Source organism: Drosophila rhopaloa, unplaced genomic scaffold (genome assembly GCF_018152115.1).
Source record: "Drosophila rhopaloa isolate 14029-0021.01 unplaced genomic scaffold, ASM1815211v1 contig_161, whole genome shotgun sequence".
In the NCBI taxonomy this organism is placed as follows: Eukaryota; Metazoa; Arthropoda; class Insecta; order Diptera; family Drosophilidae; genus Drosophila; species Drosophila rhopaloa.
In genome coordinates this window covers 154,737-161,264 of record NW_025335041.1, presented here as the reverse complement: position 1 = coordinate 161,264, position 6,528 = coordinate 154,737, and positions in this window count along the sequence as shown.

Genomic DNA, 6,528 nt, shown 5'->3' with positions numbered 1-6,528 from the left:
CAAAATGACAACCACTGAGCATTTGCAGAAACATATTAGTTTTATTGGCTTTAGAAATAATCTGATCAATATGATTTACTGAGGAATTATTAGCATTAATAATTCTACCTAAATAGTTGACTTTTTCTACTTCTAATATTGCAATATTATCACAGACTATGTTTGCAGGCTGTCTTCTTTTATTGAAATGTATGATTGATGATTTATTGGAATTAAAAGTAAGATTGTTGATATTGCACAAGTTATTGAAAGCATTTATCTTAAGTTCTAAAATATCTCTAGCTTTTGTAAACTGTCTATCATAACACACTAAAAAGAAATCATCTGCATACTGGAAGAATATACAGTTTTCGTCATTGATGGAATGAAAATCTATAGTATAAATATTAAAAAGAATGGGACTCAGACAACTACCTTGACATACACCTTTGTTTACAACTATTTCTTGGTTATTAATTACTAAAACTCTTTTTTCTAGAAATTTTATTATGAACCCTATATATGCACTATCAAAATTATAACTTGTTAGCTTTTGACAGAGCAAAGGAATATTTACTGCGTCAAAAGCTTTACTTATGTCCAATACAGCGGCTATAACTTGCATTCCTTTTGCTTTAAGATTTGCTATATTATTTATTACGTCATTAATACACTGGGAAGTCGAATGATTTTTTCTAAAAGCGTAAGATCTATCAGGTAATAGGTGATTAAAATTAATAAAAGATTCAAACCGCACTTTAATCATACCTTCTAAGCACTTAAATAAAATACTAAGAAGGCAAATCGGTCTATTGTTTGACACAATAGAGGCGTCTAAATTTTTTTTTCGGTACTGGAACCACTTTTATTTTGCGCCAACTATCAGGGATAGTCCCGCTAATAAAAATTTCATTTAAAAGGGATAATAAATTTTCCATTGATTATTGGGAAGGCTCAGAATCATTTTGTAAGAAATGTTGTCCAATCCTGTCTGTCCGTCTGTCCGTCCGTCTGTCCGTCCGTCTGTCCGTCCGTCTGTCCGTCCGTTTCTACGCAAACTAGTCCCTCAGTTTTAAAGCTATCTGCTTGAAACTTTCCCAAAAGTTGTCTTTCTATTGCAGGTAGTATATAAGTCGGAACGAGCCGGATCGGGCGACTATATCATATAGCTGCCATATAACTGAACGATCGGAAAAGCCATAACTTTGGTGTTTTTAAAGATAAGAAGTAGTACTTTCTATGGGTTTTATTTTTGGCCAATCAATCCGACATACCGAATTTCATAAGGATCGGCCGACTATATCTTATAGCTGCCATATAACTGATTGATCGGAAGTGCCATAACTTTGGTGTTTGTAAAGTTAAGAAGTTGGGATTTTCTATGGGTTTTATTTTTGGCCAATCAATCCGACATACCAAATTTCATAAGGATCGGCCGACTATATCTTATAGCTGCCATATAACTGAACGATTGGAAATGCTATAACTTTGGTGTTTTTAAAGTTAGGAAGTTGGGATTTTTTATGAGTATTAAGAATGCATCATATGAATAATATTGGAAAATATAATTTACAGAGTATTCTGCAAGGGTATATCAACTTCGGCTCCGCCCGAAGTTAGCTTTCCTTTCTTGTTAGCAATAAAAGAGTTAGACAAAAGAGATGCTACAGGTAAACCGTATTCAAAAGTTTTGGCTAACTCTTATAAATTATATTTATAGGAGTGGATTTTATTAAACCAAGAGCACGTCGCAAATAAAAATTTTTATGCACTTTTATCTTTTTAGAAACAACAGTAGAAATATTAGCAAATGATGAACATGAATACTCTAATTTAGAGCGTACAAAGGCTTTATAAAATAAAAGCGATTTATTAGGGTGAACACCAAAATGACAACCACTGAGCATTTGCAGAAACATATTAGTTTTATTGGCTTTAGAAATAATCTGATCGATATGATTGACTGAGGAATTATTAGCATTAATAATTCTACCTAAATAGTTGACTTTTTCTACTTCTAATATTGCAATATTATCACAGACTATGTTTGCAGGCTGTCTTCTTTTATTGAAATGTATGATTGATGATTTATTGGAATTAAAAGTAAGATTGTTGATATTGCACAAGTTATTGAAAGCATTTATCTTAAGTTCTAAAATATCTTTAGCTTTTGTAAACTGTCTATCATAACACACTAAAAAGAAATCATCTGCATACTGGAAGAATATACAGTTTTCGTCATTGATGGAATGAAAATCTATAGTATAAATATTAAAAAGATTGGGACTCAGACAACTACCTTGACATACATCTTTGTTTACAACTATTTCTTGGTTATTACTTACTAAAACTCTTTTTTCTAGAAATTTTATTATGAACCCTATATATGCACTATCAAAATTATAACTTGTTAGCTTTTGACAGAGCAAAGGAATATTTACTGCGTCAAAAGCTTTACTTATGTCCAATACAGCGGCTATAACTTGCATTCCTTTTGCTTTAAGATTTGCTATATTATTTATTACGTCATTAATACACTGGGAAGTCGAATGATTTTTTCTAAAAGCGTAAGATCTATCAAGTAATTAATAATTAATTAAAATTAATAAAAGATTCAAACCGCACTTTAATCATACCTTCTAAGCACTTAAATAAAATACTAAGAAGGCAAATCGGTCTATTGTTTGACACAATAGAGGCGTCTAAATTTTTTTTCGGTACTGGAACCACTTTTATTTTGCGCCAACTATCAGGGAAAATTACAAAAAATTTCATTTAAAAGGGATAATAAATTTTCCATTGATTATTGGGAAGGCTCAGAATCATTTTGTAAGAAATGTTGTCCAATCCTTTAGCTGAATTTGGGTTTCTAGTTTTAAGAAAAGTTATAAAATCATCTAAATTAACGTTAAGACTAAAATTAGGAAGATCCAAACTCGTTGGAATCGTGGTTTGAGCGCAATTTGTGGTATTTGGAATATTTGCTATTTGATGCAAAAATTCCTTATGTTTTGCTACGTTCCAAGAGCTTTTAACCGGCTTAATTTGTTTATACATTTTAAGGTTTTTTATCTTTTGCCACATATCTTTTGGTGATGTTGGATTAGACAAATCGTCAGATAGAGCGTTCATATTCAATTTTTTTACTTTAAAACAAGAGAGAATTCTATAGTCGAGTGCCTCGACTATTAGATACCCGTTACTCAGCTAAACAACTTAATATAAATATGCCTTGTGTTTTTTTTGTTTTTTTTTTTAACATAATGTGAATTATAGTGACCACAGGAAAAAAAGACAAATTATCAATTTGAATTCGGCGATCTCTTAGTGCTGGCAGCTTTACAGCACGAGCATCAGCACCAGCGCTGCTTTAGCGCAGGCAGCTTTTGTCCTGCACCAGCAGCTGTGTTTATGTTTATGTTTTTGAGTGCAATAAATTGACTAGAAATATTAAACATAAATACTTATATTGGCTAAACACATACATTCTTAAATAGTATTATGTATATTAAAGTCTAAATGTTTGCACAACACGAGTAACGGGTATAGCGAATAGCTTTCTTTGAAAGGAGTTATCTTTGCCGGGCAATTGCAACTGTGTACAATGTAAATACATAAATATGTATATGCTTACATACAAACATACATACGCCATTGTTTGACTCAGACCTCCAATTTGGCTAACTAGATTTGATTTACATAGTTCTTGGGATATAGTTCGGTATTGGCAAATGAAAACCATCGCAATTTCCTTTAATAGAAATCCTTACCGAGAATTAACATTGACTCTGTTGAGCACCTTGGCCAGCTGTTCCAAAGTAATCCGTTAGATGGCGCCATGAAAGGCAGAAATGTAGGCGCTAGCCAGGCTTAAGCGTTTAATGGGTTTTTGGGCGTTAGAGTGGGCGTGGCAAACTTTTATTAGGCCAATCGATATTTATTGACGAAACAAATACATATCAATTAAAATTTTCATAATATCATCAAAACTGTGGCCACAGTTTGTGGCTTGTGGGCGTCAGAGGGAGCGTGGCACCATTTTGAAACAAACTTGCGCTGCGTATTAACTCCTAAAATCTACATGCAAAATGCCAATCTTCTAGCTTTTATAGTTTCCGAGATCTCAGCGTTCATACGGACAGACAGACGGACAGACGGACAGACGGACATGGCTAGATCGACTCGGCTAGTGATCCTGAACAAGAATATATATACTTTATAGGGTCGGAAACGCTTCCTTCTACCTGTTACATACTTTTGCACAAATACAATATACCCTTTTACTCTACGAGTAACGGGTATAAATATAATTGTTTAATGTTTTGTTGGCTTTGTTGTCCTCAATTGCGTCAGAAAATAATTTTGTTTTATAATACTTTTGGCGACTAGCGTTTCTTAATCTAAACAATCTATCACAGGATTTTTTTTTTTTTTTATTTAACTTTGCTTTTATTTATTGAATCTTCTCTTAATTTTGAGACTAACAATAAGTTTACGAATCTTAACATTAAAATTTAACTAACAGTATAATAAGACTGCATTCTGGTTGCGCGTGCCTCAAGTCGGTCGCTGGGTGGGTAAGTCATTGCGACGAAGGCGTGATTGGTTGATCAACCTTGTAAGACCTCTCGCCAGGTGGTTAGGGTGCAACGATAGCTTGGTAAAGTACTTTTCCTTCTGTTCTGCGATCACTTCTTTGACTGGTAGAATGTTTAAGTCGCGATGTATGTTTTCGTTGCGAACGTACCACGGTGCCCCGGTGATTGTTCTCAAGATCTTCGACTGAGCTCGCTGGACTATGTCAATATTGCTATTACTGGCATTCCCCCATAACTGAGAGCCGTACATCCATATAGGTTTTAGTACCGAGTTATACAGCAGGACTTTATATTCAAGACTAAGGGGGACCGAACGTTGATAAGCCAATGAAGGCCACTTGCTTTCAGCTTTAGGTGTGTTCTTTTGGCTTCAATGTGCCGGCGCCATGTGAGTCTTCTGTCGAGGTGTACTCCTAGATATGTCACTTCGTTTGCTTGCGGGAGTAGAGTATGGTTTAACGTGAACGGCGGGCAGTTTTGCCTGTTCAGGGTGAACGTAACGTGCTTGCATTTTTGTTCGTACACTTTAATTCGCCAATCTGATAGCCACTTTTCTACATCGACCAGATGAAGAGCGAGCGGCTGAGAATGGCTGTATCATCAGAAAACGTAGATGTTGTTAGTCGTGTGCTTGTTGGGATGTCTGCTGTGTAGAGGACATATAATGTTGGCCCGAGCACGCTTCCTTGAGGAACTCCAGCTCCAATAGTGAAATCGTCAGTTATAGCAGTGCTGCATCGATCAGCAAATTTTCTGTCGTAGAGGTAAGACTCTAAAAGCTTATGGGTGTTGTAATTCAAAAATTTTGAATTATTTTATACTGACGGCTCTATAAATGAAAATTTAACAGGTTGCGCTTTTGTTCATAAAAGCTCGGAAGCCAGTAAAAGTTTCTTTACAAACAAAAAATTATCATCACTCACAGCTGAATTAATCGCCATAGATAAAGCCATCGATTTTGCCATAGATAACCAATACTTTAAAATTGCATTAAAAAAATCTCATCCAGATAACTACATCGCTAAGCAAATCATAAAAAAAAATTTTATTTTCAATAGAAATGCATTTTATTCCAAGCCACGTTAATATAGAAGATAACGAATTAGCTGACATTGCCGCTAGAAATGCCAAGGACAATGGTGTTTTCTTCTGTGCTCGCTGGCCTTTGAAGTACGCTATTACTTAAATATACAATCAAATTCACATGGAATGGGAAAATGAATATAATTTATACTGCAGCGGAAGGGATAAAGGTTTCACTCGCCTTTTTTCATATGTTACTTCAAAGCCTTGGTTTAAGGATAAAAAATGTAACCTTAATCGGTTAGAAAATAAGCAAATCAACCGTCTATTAAGCGGTCATGGCTTTGACAAATGCTCACTAGCTAAAATGAAAGTCATTAACAATAATCTATGCGACACATGCAACGTACCAGAAGATGCATCTCACCTTATTTTTAATTGTCCCGCCTTTTCAAATACACGCACTCATTTTCCAACACTAAGGAATTACAATGATATTTATCGTTTCTTTGATAAAGAACCCATCGAATCTTAAGCCTAGTATCCACTTCGACGTAAACCGTACGCCAGTCATGAGAGAGAGCGAGAGGCAAACAGCTGGCGTTCACTTTTCGTCGGGCCTTTTTTTCAATTCGGTCTCCTGATCGACGAAAAAAATACCAGAAAATTCCATAGCGTTGCCAGTCTGCGGAAATAAACTTTGGGTGAACCCTAGCGAAAAGATTAAAAAATTTAATCTTTTGGCGTGCGCTTCTCACTGAACATTATAAGAAATGGAGGGAAAAACTCAAAAAACTCACAAAAGTCGATTGCAGGTGTTTACATGTGAGGACAAAATAACATTAATACTATCTGGGGTGCCTCTTGTCAGAGCAAAATGTTTTTTAGGTCCAGAATGTACGAAAAAAACACAATAAAAGTGCAGCTA